At 45.3% G+C, this 17,143-nt stretch overlaps 1 long non-coding RNA gene across 1 annotated transcript in view; it reads right to left on the bottom strand.

Moving 5' to 3' along the window:
- The window catches only part of LOC137617796 (uncharacterized), a 32,218-nt gene extending 18,848 nt beyond the window's left edge, over positions 1-13,370 (bottom strand). The window contains exon 1 of the long non-coding RNA XR_011039662.1: positions 13,303-13,370. This is a non-coding gene — a long non-coding RNA (uncharacterized lncRNA). The remainder of the gene's footprint in view (positions 1-13,302) is intronic.
- Between the last annotated feature and the right edge of the window lie 3,773 nt (positions 13,371-17,143).

The raw sequence follows: 17,143 nt of genomic DNA, 5'->3' as shown, positions 1-17,143 counted from the left end.
GAGGCAGTCGTACACTCCTGCTGTGCCCCAAGCTTAAGTCCCTATATGAGCCGAAAGCCACAAGGAAGGCCATAAATGACACCAAGTGTCAAGTGAACTAGACTCCCCTAAGGTCAGGATTACCGGCGCTTCACTAGAGGAAGCAACGGGGTCCTCCGCACCTGAGGGCTGTCCGGGGTTAAACTGTCCTCCAGAGTAGGCGGAACAAGCAGACTTAACTGGGAGCAGACAAGGCACTGGAGTAAGAAATTGGGATTTCTTTGACCTCAAATAAGACCCCGATGTCAAAGAATGTCTTGGGCTTCTTCCATTGCATACTGGGCTGCCCCCACTGGGAGGCTAACCACACTTTTGTTTTCGCAGGGGGAGGACTGCGTGCATGTGACATTTGCACGCAGGGTAAAGGTTGTGAATACCAGTCTCCCAAGCTAACTGCTATGCCAAGGCAAACTCACCTATTAGTAGAGAAAGAAAAAGTGAGTTTCGGAAAGGTAAATAACAAATTCAGAGAATTTTTACTTTGTCCCTAATACAAACCTGAAGTTATTTAAGTGGATATTCTTTTGGTGTAGCTGGAAGGTAGCCAATTAAACTTAGTGCGAGGTACGGAGAGTATCCCTAGATACACTAGTCCGAGAGGGGATTAGGAGAGAATTCTCTAGAATCATCACAACACCTAGGTCTTGACAGCGAGAGAGAACTTTGTAGGAGGTTGTCACCTTCCAACTCCACTAGGATCAGTCAAGCCTCCAGATATCTGAGCAGGCAAAATCCGTTGGCATGCCCCCACAGGGATACTAGTTTTAAGATATTTTGCGAAAATTTTGGCACCTCTGACAGGCCAAAGTAAAGGATCTTGAATTGTAACATCTTTCTGGCTGTTACTAACCGAGGTATTCCTGGACAGAGAGAGGAGAGGGATTTGGAAGTACAAGTCCTTCAAATCCCAGATTACTATGACATCCTGAGGCCTGATTGCTTGTGTAACCAAGACCACAGTCTTCATCCTGGTTGATGTTTGCCGGATGAACTTGTTCATGGTTGAAGTCTCAAAGACCAGTCTCCAGAGCTGGGATGGTTAAACAGCTGTTTCGCTTTGACCTCATGTGGAAAGTTAAGGCTGTCAAAAACAATGTTGCACACAACAGGATAGAGTCTAGAGTATCTGTGAGTGGTATCTCGAAGTCACGGTATCAAGATGCTTTAGCACCCTATTGGCCCACTGATTGGCCAGATGGTGCACTGAGAGCTTACTATCCTAGCTCCTGTTAGGACAATGTTCTTCTGGACCTACTTCTTGCTAGGGTCAGTTAAATCCTCTGTGTTGGCTAGGTAGCTGATAGTATCCAACCACTGGTCAATCAAATTGCACGATACCCATAGCCATGACTTCCATACCAGATGCCTGTCACAGAGAGGAAATGAACTGCTGAAAAACATCCAGCAGAGCAACCCGGTGCCCTGGTTGCAACTGCAGGCTTAGCGAAAGAGGGGATGGAAGAGACTACTGTATCCAATAACATTTCCTCTACCTTGTAAAGACTACAGGAAGGATGCCCCATTTTCAAAGAGGCCTCATTTCCAGAGACCTGAGACTCCCAATGCTCCCTTGGATAAGGCTGACAAAGGAAGTAAGTCTGCGTGTTGTACTGATAGGGGCACAACAGTGAAGTTTGATGACAGCCTTCCTGTCCTTTGGGGGAAAGACAAGGCTTCCCCTATGCCTGAGACCTTTCTGAAAACAGCACCTTGAAGAATGTCTAATCTGTGTCTCCCTCTTCAGGATATGGAAGACAAAGATTCCTTCCTAGTGGATGCGAGACCTGCAATGCATGCCTGAGAGATTTACTGTATTTCGAGAGGAGAGCACACAGGGAGATGTACATCCAATATGGTGCTTTTATTCAAGGAGCAACATCCAAGAAGCCTATCTGGCAAACATGATCGTAGCAAAGATGCTCCTGTGGTAGCCCACCTGAGAAACACCCGTCTGGAAGACACACCCACATGGCACAAGCGTCTGGTGGAGCTGCTTGCAGAAACACAATCTGGGATGGCATGTCTAGGAGGCACGCGACTGATAAATGCGTCTCGCCAAAAGGGAGACGTGTCTAATCTAAAGGATATGTGCTTGGTGACAAACGCGCCTTGGTAAACATGCCAGAAGTCGATGTCCATCTAGTTCAGTGCTGGAAGGAGCGAATCTTGGGACACATCTATGAAAGAGGCGTGGAGTATATGCAAGAAAAGTAGGAACTCTTAAGGCAGAGCATTTGGAAACTGCCTGCCTAGCAGGGAAGGCTCATCGGAAATGCACATGCTCAAAGGGCTGCTGTCATGAGCAGGCAAATGCTTGGCAACAGGATTGGAAGATGGCACAGGAAGTCAATCATCATTCAGTGACGGGAAAATATGTGCGTTGACTTTTGTCCCAACTAGAAGTGCATGAGCTCAGAACGCCATAAGAAATGAATGCACTATCTATGCTGCAGGGAGAGAAACCATAGGAGTCACATGTACGCGCAAACAAACAAACAAACAAAAAAATATAGACGAGGCTGAAGAAAGAAAAACTTTAAAGATTACTTCTTGGTGTCACTCATAGGGGTTAAGGTTTAAGAAGAAACAGCATAACTGGGTGATACATCCTTATCACATTCCCAGATTCAGGAAGATACAGGAAGAGGAAGGGCAGTGCCTTTCCCATTCACACTCAATGGTAGAAAGAAAAACCTCTTCCTTCGGTGGAGTACAACGTTTAGGATTATGTCATCGTCACAAGGCCACACTCATGAGGGAATGAACAGCCAATAAACTTTCTAACATGAACAACAATGTGTATGTAAGTACTGAAGGTTGCACAACACCTGTCACACAGCTATACTGTAGTCAAGGAAATACTGCAAATCCTCTCTTCCTTATTATCCCTTGCATATGACGACTTGCCAATAACAAGAAAAGATAAAGAAAAGGATAAAAAAAACCAACTGAGTGCACCAGAAGTATATATGTACTAAATTGATGCTGAAAAATTAAGGGGTCAGTGGCCTGTCAGGTGGGCAAGGATTACCCGCCACCCTCCAGCTTAATACTGTACAGCCATCTTACAAAGTTTAAACACAGCTTTCCTGAAAGCCTACTAATACTAAAGAACAAAATTTTGTACAGTATTCATGTAGAAACAGTTAGCATTTACCAAAATTCCTTTCAAGGCTATAGTCTTTAAATATTTAGGGTACCTTGTGTTAGCTAGGGAAATTTTTGTCTATTCTTAGTTCAACCACCAGGAAGCTCTAGGCCACAATTATAGTGAGTACTACACATTATTGAAAATTCCTGAGCAATGTAAATTCAACTTCTACCAATAATATAGTAAAGGTACAATCGAATGGTAAAGCTAGGTTAAATGCAAAGCTCCCTCCAAAATCTAACTTGCTAAACTTAATTATTCAATCACAACCAGCCTGAGGCTCTACAAACCAAACAAGTTGTCAATGGTAAATAAAATCCTACAAGCAAACCCAACCACCAACAATGAGTTTCATAATAGATAAGTGCTCTAATAGTTAGGACATTGGAATTAGTAAATTGAATATATCCTTGCAAATATCACAAATTTCTAAGTAATTTGTATTTTTCCTAACAGTACTTACCTCGAACTACTTTCTTAGAAGTGTCTGGGATCTCCTCCCAACCAACCAAAGTTTTGTGTAGTCTACCCTATACCCATTTTCTATGAAGGGTAACCTCAGGCGGAGTGATACGCGCCCTGAGGCTAACCCTGGGTCAGAGAGCATGCTTGCTCAGGTCTCGAACTCCAGTAAGTTCTTGGTTGTTTTAGGTCTCTAAGAATTCCACAAGGCACTCGGGGAAGGAAGGGCGGGCCATTACCCGAAAGTAGTTCGAGATAAGTACTGTTTGGAAAAATACAAATTACTTACGAAGCTGTGTCTCTTGTACTTTCTACCTGTGGTTTTCACTGGGGCCAGACCTTTAAACCGTTTGGAGCGCAGAAACGACGGTACCTATCGAGAAACCATCCAGGAATTTTCTTGAATAGTCCTACAAGTAATGAGCAGTGAAGGTAGACTGGTTAGCCCAGGTGCCTGCTCTCAGGATTTGGCCCACTGCCATATTCTTCTCGAACGCTAACGTGGTGCTCAGACCCCTAATGTCATGGGGTCTGGGCTTTCCCGACAGGGGGATATCTGCCTTACTGTAAGCCCTGATGATCATCTGCCTCAACCAGAAGGAGATAGTGTTCTCCGAGACTGGCTTCTTCACCAGGCCCGTGGACACAAACAGACTTTTGATCTCGGGCCGAAGTCTGGCTATACTCTCTAAGTATTTTCTTACGGCCCTGACAGGGCACAGATGCAAGTCCTTCGAGTTGTCGGAACGAGGAATTGCTGGTATTGAGAACCCCTCAAACCTGGGATCCCACACGGCCAGATTCTGGGTCTTCGCAACGAAGGACGGCACGAACCTGAAGGTGAGCTCCCGCCAGCCCTTCGAGTGAGAGACCTCGTAGGACAGTCCATGTATCTCCCCTACTCGTTTCGCCGAAGCTAATACCAATAGGAAAACCGTCTTGAGGGTGAGATCCTTGTCCACGATGTCCTTTAGGGGTTTGAAGGGAGGCTCTGACTACATCTTCAGGACCCTGCCCACGTCCCACTGTGGCACCCGAACGGCTTGCGGGGGACACGATTGTTCGAAGCTCTTAATGAGCATCGATAGATGCCTGGAGGATTATAGGTCGATGCCCTTCAGGAGGAAGACTTGACCCAGAGCAGCCCGTACTCCCTTGATGGCCGGGATGGACATGTTTGCCACGTCCCTGAGATTAAACCAGGAAGTCCGCTATCTCCGGGATAGAGGCCCTCAGGGGCCTGATGTTCTTAGAGGCGCACCACTTAGTAAAGGTGGCCCACTTTGCTAGGTAGACTGCTACCGATGATCGTCTCGGGTAGCCTGACATCCTCGCTGCCGTCCCCGACGAATAGCCTTCTTTCCTCAGGAGACACTCGATAACCTCCACGCGTGAAGACGGAAGGACCGAGGGTTCTCGTGAAGCCTTTGGAAATGTGGTTGCCGAAGAAGGTCTAGCATGTCTGGAAGGGGCCAAGGTGGAAGTCGTGCCAGTTCTTTTAGATCCACGAACCATTCTCTCTCCGGCCACCACGGCGCTACCAAAGTCATCCACAGGTTGTCCACCCTTCTTACTCTGTTGAGGACCTGTCTGAGCATCCCGAAGGGGGGGAGGCGTAAACGTCGAGGTTGTCCCAGGGATGTTGGAAGGCATCCTCGAACGCCGCTCTTGGGTCTGGGACAGGAGAACAAAACACGGGGAGCTGAGCGTTCAACCTTGTTGCGAAGAGATCCATCACCGGCGACCCCCATTTCAGAATGATGGTTTTGGCTACTTCTGGGTGCAGGGACCATTCGGAACCCACTACCTGTCCCATCGTGCTGAGGCCGTCGGCTAGGACATTCCTTTTTCCCAGAATGAACCTTGCTGAGATCCTGATCAGTTCTACTTCGGCCCATTCCAGCAGTTCCAACGTGAGGACGCACAACTCCTTCGATCTTAGTCCTCCTTGTTTCCTTATGTAGGCCACTACCGTGGCGTTGTCGCACATCAACGCCACGGTATTCCCCCGGAGTAGATGGACGAACTCCAGGCACGCCCTTCCTACTGCCAGCATCTCAAACACGTTTATGTGCAGGGCTTTCTCCTCGTTCGTCCAGGTCCCTCTTGCTGAACGTCCAAGCAGATGGGCACCCCACCCCTCCTTTGATGCGTCCGTGAACAGGAGCATCTCCGGAGGGTCGGCTGCGAAGGGCACTCCCTTGAGGGTGTTCGACCTGCCGCACCACCACTCTAGGACCTCCTTCATCTCCGGGAACACAGGGATCACCTTGTGGGGGGGGAGTCCCTCTGGTTCCAGTTCCCCTTCAGATTCCACTGGACCTCTCTGAGCTTCAGCCTGCTCTGGGGGACCAGTTTCTCTAATGACACAAGGTGTCCTATCAGTCTCTGCCAGTCCTTCGCTCTCTCGGGCTGGTCCGACAGGAAGGGGCGGAGGACTCTGTCTAGGTTGTCTAATCTCTCCGCGGAGGGGAAGGCTCTCGCCAACCGGGAGTCCAGAACCATTCCGAGATAGGTCATCCTGGTGGAGGGTATCAACTGGGACTTCTTCAGGATGATGATACCCAGGACGTTGCAGAACCGCAGAAGCTTCGCGCCTTGTTCCCTCAGTACTTCCTCTGAGGCTGAAAGTAACAACCAGTCGTCTAGGTACCAAATCAGGCGAATGCCCTGTTCGTGTGCCCAGGCTGAGACTGTCGTGAAGACCCTCGTGAAGACCTGAGGGGCTGTGGACAGCCCGAAGCAGAGGGTCCTGAACTGCAACGCCTGGGTACCCCATTTCACCCGTAGGTGCTTCCTGCTGGATGGATGAATTGGAATTTGGAAGTAGGTGTCCTTGAGGTCTACTGACATCATGAAGTCCCCTTCCCTCAAGGACGCTAAGACAGACTTCGGAGTGTCCCTCTTGAAGTCGGTCTTGCACACGAATTTGTTGAGGGCTGAGAGGTCTATGACCGGTCTCCAGGCCCCTGTCGCCTTCACCAGGAACAGCCTGCTGTAGAACCCCGGACCAGGGTCCTTGACTGGTTCCATCGCTCCTTTTGCCAACATCGCTGAGACTTCTTCCTGTAGGGCTGTCTTTTTCAAGGGGTCCTTGGGGGCTAGCCACCCTGCCTGCTGATTAGGTATCAGAGGTGGGGGTTCAGCTAGGAAGAGTAACCTGTACCCTTCCTTCAGGACTGCCACTGTCCACGGGTCTGCTCCGTGGTCTTTCCATGCTTGCCAAGAGTGTTTGAGACATCCCCCACCTGAGGCCTCGGCAGAAGTAGGGGGCCTCCCTCCCTATCTTCTCCTAGAGAAGCGGCCTGAACGCCCTCTTCTGGACGTTGCATACAAAGGCCTGTAGGAGGATTGAGCTGAGGCTGCTCCCCTACGGGAGGGCTGAGAGGACTGTGACCAGGCCGTAGTAGGGGTGTCTCTCCTGGTCTGGCTAGGAGTAGCCCGAGATGGCGGATGAACATCGGAGGTCGACCTTCTGTGCGCGGGCCTCCTCGCTGGGGGAGGTCTGGGATCGCCCTGGTCCTTCGAGTTTTCTGACCCATTCAATCGACTCCTGAGCTGCCTTCAGGGGGAAAATTGAGTCATCCCACAGGATTAGGCTTCTCAGGGACCTCGCCTCTCTGTCGGGGAACTGTCAGGTTATCTTGTTAAGGACTGTGTCCCTCCTCCGTAGGAACCAGTTGGCGGCCTGTGCTAGTGACTGGTATGAGAGAAACATCAGGGCCTTACCTCCCGAACTAATCAGCTCCTTGAGTAAGGCCTGATTTTCAGGGACAGTGAGGACGTACGATGCCTGGACGGCCACCAGGGTAGAAGCCCACCAATCCAGCCAGGAGGAGCCGTTCACCAGGTCCTTCGCAATCTCCTCCATCATGGTGGCTTCCGCAGGAGAGAAACAGATTGGTGCTGACGAGGCTCTCTCTTCCGCAGCTCCTTGTCCCAAACCGGCCAGTGCAGGCTCCAGGGTACATGCGCCTGCATGGTGGCCCTCCGGAAGGTAAAACTTGCTCTGGGACTTCAGGCCCTGTAGTAGTTTGGAGGAACTATTTCTTGGGAGCCTTGGCGTGGTTGGCCACAATCTTGTCCACGTGGGCTCTACCTAGCTTCACATCCCTGGTTAGCGGAAGGGCCAGGGAGGGTCTCTGCTGGACGGGGGCATCCACCAGTCTGTTGAGACTAGACCGCCAGAATTCCTCGCAAGAGGGCTCGGACTCGTCTAGCCTGTGGTGTCTATGGATGAGGCCTATCACTCTGCGATAGGCTGATACTTCCGCTGCAGAGCCCTCCCCCTGATCGTCCAGTCCCTCCGCAGGACGAACTGCTGCATGCGACGGAGCACCTCCGTCGGAGGCTTCCGTACTGGGAGAAGCCAAGGACTTGGTCCTCTCCATCTATCCTTCCTCACGGAGGACCACATGTCTGCGGGTCTACTCGACGAGGGGAGCCATCCTTCACGATCCTGACGACTCAGGGATGTCCTGGAGGTCTGGACGCGGCTGCCAGACCGAAGGGGCGACTCTCTCCGCTGGGCGAATGGAGCCGGAACCTTCGCGACTTATGCCAGTCTGCTGGGACCTGGAATGACGACTCCCTCCGTCGGTTGAATCTGCTACTGGAGGAGTACCTCTCCGGAGAACGGGCTCTAGGGCGTCAACCTGAAGAGCCTGGGACCGCTGCTGACTCCAACAGTCTGCTGCGAGGTATAACCACCCACTCCTCGTCTGGGGAGCCACTTCTCCTCCATTTCCTTCTGGGGGATCCGGAACGTCTTCTCCCGTGGAGAGACCTGGAGCGGGAGCGCGAACGGGAGTGCCTCCTGCAGGATTTCTCTCTATGCCTTCTGTGTTTTCTCCGGGCTTCGTCCTCCGAGGAGCAGGAAAAAGCCTCAACTTACGAACCCGACGACTTGCAGGCACGTTTAGGAGGGGCAGACTCACGCGAAGATGTAGGAGGGATCCCGCGACGCTCGACCAGGGGCGGGGCCTGTAGGAAGACGTCCGGAAACGTAGCAGATGGCGCTGGACTGGAGCGCGGACGCTCTTCAGTGGGGGACCAGGAACCGAAGCCCTCTTCCATTCTCAGAGGGGACCTGAAGGGTGTCTTCGGGGGTACCCACGCGAGGGGTCCTCCGTCGGCGAGTGTTCCTTCTCCGCGGTACCTTCGGCTGCATTAGTTCCTGAAAAACAAGCCCAGGAGGCTGGAGAAGAATTAGGGACAATTTTCCCCCACATAGGGTCATCAGAGGAGACGTGCCCTGCTTGCACCAGGACTCCGTCCCCCACACACACTCCCGACCCTCCCTCAGGCCCCACACTTGCCTGGAAAGACGCCACAACCCCACTATCCTGCAGCTCAGACTCCTGGGGAACAGCCACAGGCCTCTTCCCAGCAACGGACTTACCTCGTCCCCTACTCTGGGTAGGGGAGGGTGGCAGGGAAGCTCGGCCCGACGACACGCCTGGCGAAGCAAAGGGAGAAGCGATGCTCGACCTCCTAGGCGACTTCTTTCGTCGCCGCCTTCTTTTTGGTGCCATAACGCACCCACTGCACCTCGTTCCAGGACACGCACTCCGGACACGTGGCGGTAGGGGAACACACACTGCCCCTACACGACGAACACAAGGAGTGCGGGTCTACTTCCAGTTTAGATAGAAACGCTCCACACGATTTAACGGCCAAAGACCCAGGACGACGGCGGGGATGCTCCATAACGCAGCAGAAGCACTACGAGACAAGAACGCACAGGGAAAGCAAAGGGAAAAGCACAAAGGAACCACATGGGAACCGCGTGAGACACGAAGGGGTCTGGAACACAAAGAGTCACACTGAGATAAAGGACAGCGGCGAGATGATATCGTGACACCACCAGAGAACTTACTGGAGGTCGAGACCTGAGCAAGCATGCTCTCTGACCCAGGGTTAGCCTCAGGGCGATTATCACTCCGCCTGAGGTTACCCCTCGTAGAAAATCGGTATAGGGTAGACTACACAAAACTCTGGTCGGTTGGGAGGAGATCCCAGATACTCCAAAGAAAGTAGTTCAAGGTAAGTATTCCGTGTTGGAACAAACACTACAGAATTTGAATTCCATATACTAGGCCTACTGGCGGAAACCTCTAACAAAGTTATCTTGACAATTACGGTTTTGCTCCTTTAGGCATCTCAGCACCGGCCACAGAAGCCTCCTTCCACCCCGTAGTTCAGAAAAAAAAAAATGCATGAGGTACTTCTGTAGTAAAATATTTATTCAAGTACGGTGAAAAAGGTTACGTAGGACTCCATAGAAAATGGGATTGAAAAATGTATTTGTAAAAATATTCATGAAAGTTCCAAAGCCCTACTAGTACAGTATTGTACTGTTCTAAAATGAAACTGATTAGGCTAAGATACACATTATAGTAAAATTAAATAGGACTTCTGAGGAGGGAAACTATTCTACAAGGCAAACCTTTGAAGGCATAGTTTTATTCATACAATAAAGATGCAAGTTATGATTCTCTAGTTAAATTTGGCTAGGAAAATTAGTATTCTTTTTAGAAGTACAACAGTCTTAACGACAATTACTGTATTACCCGCTTCACTGCATAGTTTTATTCTCGCATTTAACCCTATACATTGTTTACACCTAACAAATTTATACTTTTTTTCTCCTGGGAAGATGAGATTGGGGTTGTGGTGGCCTATTGGAATCGTCCCTGCCTGGCACTCGCCAAACTGGGGTTGCTCTATCTCTTTAGTTTCTTTAATGTTTGAGACCTCACCATCCTTGTGAGCTGAGGGAGGTAGGGGTTTGGGGACCTATAGGTATACCTACTGGAGTAATCATCAGCCATTGCCTGGCCCTCCCTGGTCCTAGTTTGGGTGGAGAGGGGACTTAGGTGATCTTATGTATAGAGTCCTTTCAATGACGTCACTGGGAATCGCCGGCGGCCATGCTGGAGGGCATACAAAGCGAAAACATGGCAGCTGCTACAGCGAATATGGACAATGAGAGCGACTTTGTCAAACAATTGTCGGGTGATGATAAGCGTTTTTACAAGCAGAAACTCTATCTAATTGATGGCCTAGATCCATACCAGATGCAGAATTCATTCAGTCAAAATATTGAGGATTTTCCCAGTATTTCATACATTGATATGGTGGACTACTTGGTACTGTCGGCTAACCCAGAACATGAGTGGGCATACATTTCCATTGAATAATCTGCTTCCAGAATTCGTTGTTTTTCCCTTTAATGCTTTTAAGTCCAAAATTAGATAAACACTAATATTGATCATTTAGCCTAACCTTGTGTATTATAATTTTTGATTGTCAAAATGTATGTAAAAGTTTTGCATTATAATGTCAAATCTTTATCAGTTCATGCCTAAACATTGTTTGTGTTTGGTTACAAATGCTATAATTTCTTATATACATATAAACACATGATGGACAAACTCTATTGTAATGCTCTTGGATGATCGTTTTGCCTCCTTGCAATTAAATGCGCAAGTTTAATTATTTTTTCAATGTTTCATATATAAGCTGAAGACCCCTTCGGGTTAAACCAGCTTTCAGATATTATTATTTATAATCAATGTTTATTCATCACAGGCCTGTATGTCTGCACAATTTAATACACAAATTAAAATAAATATAAATATACACTTAATTATATATAGGCATGAGCACCTTGACGAAATAGAGACCTAGGTAAGTAGCCTTTGTTAATATAGCCAATATGGGCGCTTTTAATTTATGTTTTGAAAATCTGAGATGCCCCTTTGATGTTTAAAAATTGAGATGCCCCCTCCCCCACACACACTACACACTGAACTGACGATGATACTTGTCAAGTCACCTATGCGATCGGATATAGCATGTTTACACAGGAATAATGATACTTTTAGGGCCTAGCCGAGACTGACCTGATATGAAATGATCAGAACAAATACGTGCGTAGGGTAGTGAGGATTCACGTAGATCAGCCCGTGATATTCTGGACAACCACAAGTCACGTCTGCACTTGGATAATTCCTCTGTATCTTTGTCCTGATTCTGAATAACTGCCAGTATGCGGTAGAAACTCTTGTCATCTCTTCGTCCTCGATTCCCACAGCCAGCAATAGCGCAAAAACTGGGCATTGTGTGAATGTGAATGTGATGAAATGGCTAAATATTCAACAGTTCAACCATAGCTACCCACTGAACGCGTCTTTGTTTGCCCTCCAAGATGGCGGACCGGAAGTTTGATGACGTGAATTGAAAGGACTCTATATATGGTCAGTCTCTAGGGCACTGTCCTGCTAGTTAGGGCAATGTGATATAACCTTTGCATCTGTCATTCATGAGTTGCCTTTAAACCTTTAAAACATTCAAGAGCAATTGTTGAATACGAGATTTTTCCATCATACTTTTTTTGGGAGTCTTTCGTACTACAAACACCCTTACTTAAGCATATTTAGAGGTACATTGGTCCACCGAATTACACTAATCACCTACTGGACTTTGCTGCACCGTGACTTTCTTCACTAGCACTATTACTACAGTGCAGTATTTCAGTGCTCTACTGCTCTGACAGTCTGACAAGCTGTACAATACATGTGCTACTGGTGCTGTGTGGCCAAATAGTCAGATTTTATCTTTATAGTGTCAATAGCGGTTAACGAATTTATTCAAATTTTCACCTTATCGAGATACTCCACCTTAGTATAGATGTTTTCTCGATCTACTTGCAGTACTTCAACCATGATTTTTAAATAACCGAAATTCATATAATGTATATAATTTGCGATGTAGCCTACATTTCCAACTTGAACGCTCAACTAGAATTTTGCCAAATATTAAATTTGGGTAGGCCAGACGAGTTTTTTAATGAACTAAATTTAACATACAAAGCTTCAAATTGTCACTTACGTCTAGGAAGTCCTATCTGAAGTTTGTGACTTTCAAAATAACCTCATAAAAAGATAGCCTATTGCGTAAGTCTTAGGAAACCTAAATGACTTCCATTTGTACACCCTTGCCAGCAAAGAATCCTACACTTTCAATATGTGGGCATACACTGGTGAGTGGTGACAGACTGATATTCACTAGGTCAGTGACAGTGACAGTACCAGACCGTCCATTGTTTCAGGATGGGTAAGTGTAAAATCCTCAAAACTTATGATCAAAAACCGCCAAACCGATCCAAAATTCTCCATTTCCTCAATTATTTTTTCTCCTGATCATGTAGGCTTTACTAATAGAAATTATTTACTATACTTTATATAAGCGGAAGTAAACCAACAAAATGAAGGTTTACTCATCTTTGTTTCTTCAAAGAAATTTGTACAGAATATCCCCATCACAACCAAAATCCCCAAATCTAGGGATAAATCCCCATATATGGCAACGCTGCACTAGTCTTCACAAAAGCAATTATTTAAAAATATTCGATCTATATAGTGACCATAAAGCATACCTCAATATCAGCTAGTCGATGCAACATTTATATTAACGCAAAATCTTCACGATAAAACAAAATATAAAATTCAAACTATACCTCATACCTCCAGATCATAAAGTAACAAACTCAAAATTCTTTAAGGCCATTCTCGTCATCGAAACGCAGCATTTAAAACTTATTCCTTATCACCTACGTCAAAGCTTCAAATTCACCGTTTTCTTACCTCCTTAACCCAAGCGATACGAAAATTTCTCAGATATAAAGTCTCCGGCAGCATTAACCAAACTGAGTGTTTCCATTCTGATTTCAAAACTCAGTTTTGTCAGGTCCTTTGTTTCCAGTTACTTATTTCTCGCAACTAGTTTCAGCCAATCATAAGCGACTGTTTAACGAAAGTACGGGGATAACGGCATCGGATTGGCTTGAAAACAAAGTAGGACTTTAACGAGTACAAAGTTGTTATTGAACAACGAGGCATTTGCCCATGGTTGTTCGGTAGTTGTACTTAAATTCAATTAATCTAAAACTGAGACGATTGATACTGGGAAATCAAATTTTCTAAAGCTTTGAATGATAATGAGATGATTAAAAAAGTAGTGTGAGGTTTTGAATATATGGAAATAAACTTTATAGGCAAAATTAATATATATATATATATATATATATATATATATATATATATATATATATATATATATATATATATATATATATAAAGTTTAAAAATCTTCGAGAACAAATACAAATATGGTTTTGTAGGAATTTTAGTATACCCATTGACATGATTAAAAAAGGAAAAAAAAAATAACACGAAAATCATTATTTGCTGAGATTTCAATCTTTGGATGGACAACGCATCAAATCTTTGGTGAAATATTGTAATTATGTCAATTGCCTAATAACGTTGATTGTGTAACAACTTTGGCTGGGCATACGTTGGCCTTTATTTTAATTGATGGCATAAATAATATTGAATCAGATATCAATGTGGAAGAGAAGTACACTATTTCTGTTTATTACGTTTATATTATATTTATATTACACGCAGTGCTAAAGAAAACAATATTTAGAAATAAATCTAATGTCTCTCCTTGTGTATTTATTGATGAAGTTACTAAGAAAATATGATTCCATGCGGTCATGGCTACCAATGTTTATCAGGATTTACATGTGTTGATTACCTTATTATAGCGTGAAAAAAATGAATATGATAGCATTTACTCGCTGATGGAAAAGGCTATGCCAGTGACTATCCTTGGTTCGTTGGGGAGACTACATAGAGACTGACCATATACACATATGATCAGCGCCCAAGGCCCCTCTCCACCCAACTAGGACCAAGGAGGGTAGGGCAATGGCTGCTGATGACTTAGCAGATAGACCTATAGGCTCCCTCAACCCACCTTCCTCAGCTCACAATGATGAGGTCAATTATGTTAGAAAGATTTGTCTGGCGAGGTTAAGATCTTTGCAGGTATTAGCTAACTGAGGCAATTCTAATAGTCATGCCTTCTCCATCATGAGACTCAATACTACAAAGTACTCAAGAAGTTTTATTCCAGCCGTGACCAAATTGTGGAATGATTTTCCTAATCGGTTGGATAATTCAGTAGAACTTCAAAAGTTCATACTTGTAACAAATGTTTTTATATTGTCCTTTAACAGTTTATAAATGAAATATGCATTTTAATGTTGCTAATGTTAATGTTTTATTTCAATTGTTCATTACTTTTATATCATTTATTTTTTTTCCTTATTTCCTTTTCTCCCTAGACTATTTTTCCCTGTTGGAGCCCTTGGGCTTATAGCATCTAGCTTTTCCAAATAAAGTTGTAACTTAGCTAATAATAATAATAATAATAATAATAATCGTGCCAGTATACATATATTGCGAATAATGTACATAAGCAAAGTTCGTTTAATTGCTTATTAAACAGAAGTTAGAAAAAACACAAAATTTAGCATTGCGCATAATACTAGGTTGTGCCATGAGCACGCGCATTGAGACCATGTTGAATGGAGTCGAATCTTCCAAGCATCTCTGAAAGAGTTCCAAAAATAGTCTGTAAAATAGTTGCCAGAAATATAAAGGGGGAGAGAATTTAAAAGAACCTATTGGTATGGTGTCTGGAAATTGCAGAATCTCGAATAGGCCTAATGTTCATTTGGGAAAACTATATAGAATATTGTTAAATTATGACGTTGTTAAATACTGTGTTGAATTGGAAAGAATGATATGCCCAAAGCCATCGTTGTGTTGTGGATTAAATATATGTTTAAGTTAGTTGGGCTATAAAGAAGAGTGTAATACATATGAGTTAAGACAATCCTCTTGTAGTAAATTAAAAATGTTACCCAAGTATAATACCATTCGTGTATATTGTGATGGATCTGTAATTGGTAATAAAGTTGGTTTGTGAATATAAAAATTATGTTATTGTGGATGAAATGATGTCAAGAAGAAGATGAAACATCATTTACGGCAGCAGAGATACATGCAATACATGAGGGACTCAAAATGGTTGTTAATAAAATGAAGGATATGTTTGTATTTGCTGAATCATAGAGTGCTTGTTAGCCTTAAATAGCAAAATGCCAACTATAATAGTAGCGAGGTGGTTGCTCTCTGTAGAGGGTTGGTCTGTCGGCTTCAGGAGAGAGGAATAACGGTAAAGTTCTTATGGGCTCCATCTCGTATTGATATTTTATTAACTGAAGTTGCCGACAATCTGGCTAAGGATATCACACGAAAGCCTTACTTTGACATAATAACATTTAGGAGCCTTAAAGCTTGTCGCACACTGAGCCGGAACGGAACCGCCCATTAAACCACCAAAGCATCAGAAGGGAACAGAAACGACGTCCAGCGCGCACACTGAGCCAGAAGCCACAGAACGGAATCGACACAAAATTTTAAATAAACAAAGGAAGTTTTCCTTAATTATAACTGAGTTTTTATTTAATTGATGTTACAATGATTAGATATTCTGTATATCAATCTTTTATCGAGTCCATAAGCCAGATGTTTATATGTTTTCAAAAAGAAATAATAATAATAATAATAATAATAATAATAACAATAATAATAATAATAATAATAATCACTCCTAAAATCTTTGTATTAAATCATATGTTTACATCATTGTTATTAATATACATTCGTCAAATATCTGACATTAGAAAAATATTGGTTGCTATTACACTAACCTCCAAATTCCTCAGCAACCCTCTCCAAAACCACCGCTGCAGTCGTTCTGCGCATGCGTAGCCTGTCAGACGCCACCGACGCTTCAGAAAAAATATCTTTCAAAGAATACTGTGTCGGTTCCGTTATGTTCTGGAGCGTCAGTTCCGTTCTGTTCTGGCCCAATGTGCGCCGCCAGGTAAGAATGCATACTTTCGATTTCTATCGGACGTTTCGGTTCTGATCGGGCGGTTCCGTTCGGGCTCAGTGTGCGGCAAGCTTGAAGGTTTAAAGGCCGCTCATGAATGGCAGAGGCAAGGGACAGTGACATTGCCCTATCAAGCAGGACAATGCCCTGGAGACTGACCAAGCCCCCTCTCCACCAAAGTTAGGACCAGGGAGGGCCAGGCAATGATGGCTGCTGATGACTCAGCAGATAGACCTGTAGGCTCCCCCAACCCCTCATCCTTAGCTCACAAGGATGGTAAGGATGCAGCATCCAACGAAACTGACGAGTTTGAGCGGAACTCGAACCCCAGTCTGGCGATCACCAGTCAGGGGCGTTACCACACTGGCCACCACACGGGGAATGCGAATAAAACGAGAGGTTTGGCGAATAGAAAAGGCTCTAAGGATTTTGGTAGAGGGCAGCGTCAAAATGAGGCATTATTTGCTTGTTACTGAAAATACTAATGATACAGGTTGCGGTGCCCTGGTGATAGCCAGACTGGGATTCGAGTCCCGCTCAAACTTGTTAGTTTTCTTGGACGCTGTAACCTCACCATCCTTGTGAGCTAATGGCCATAAGGTAAGGCAATCTATACAGAAAGACAGACAGTGAGCTAAGGATGGGGGGTTTGGGGGAGCCTATAGGTCTATC

This window comes from Palaemon carinicauda, chromosome 24 (genome assembly GCF_036898095.1).
Source record: "Palaemon carinicauda isolate YSFRI2023 chromosome 24, ASM3689809v2, whole genome shotgun sequence".
Classification (NCBI taxonomy): Eukaryota; Metazoa; Arthropoda; class Malacostraca; order Decapoda; family Palaemonidae; genus Palaemon; species Palaemon carinicauda.
This window is presented reverse-complemented; position numbering and strand designations above follow the sequence as displayed.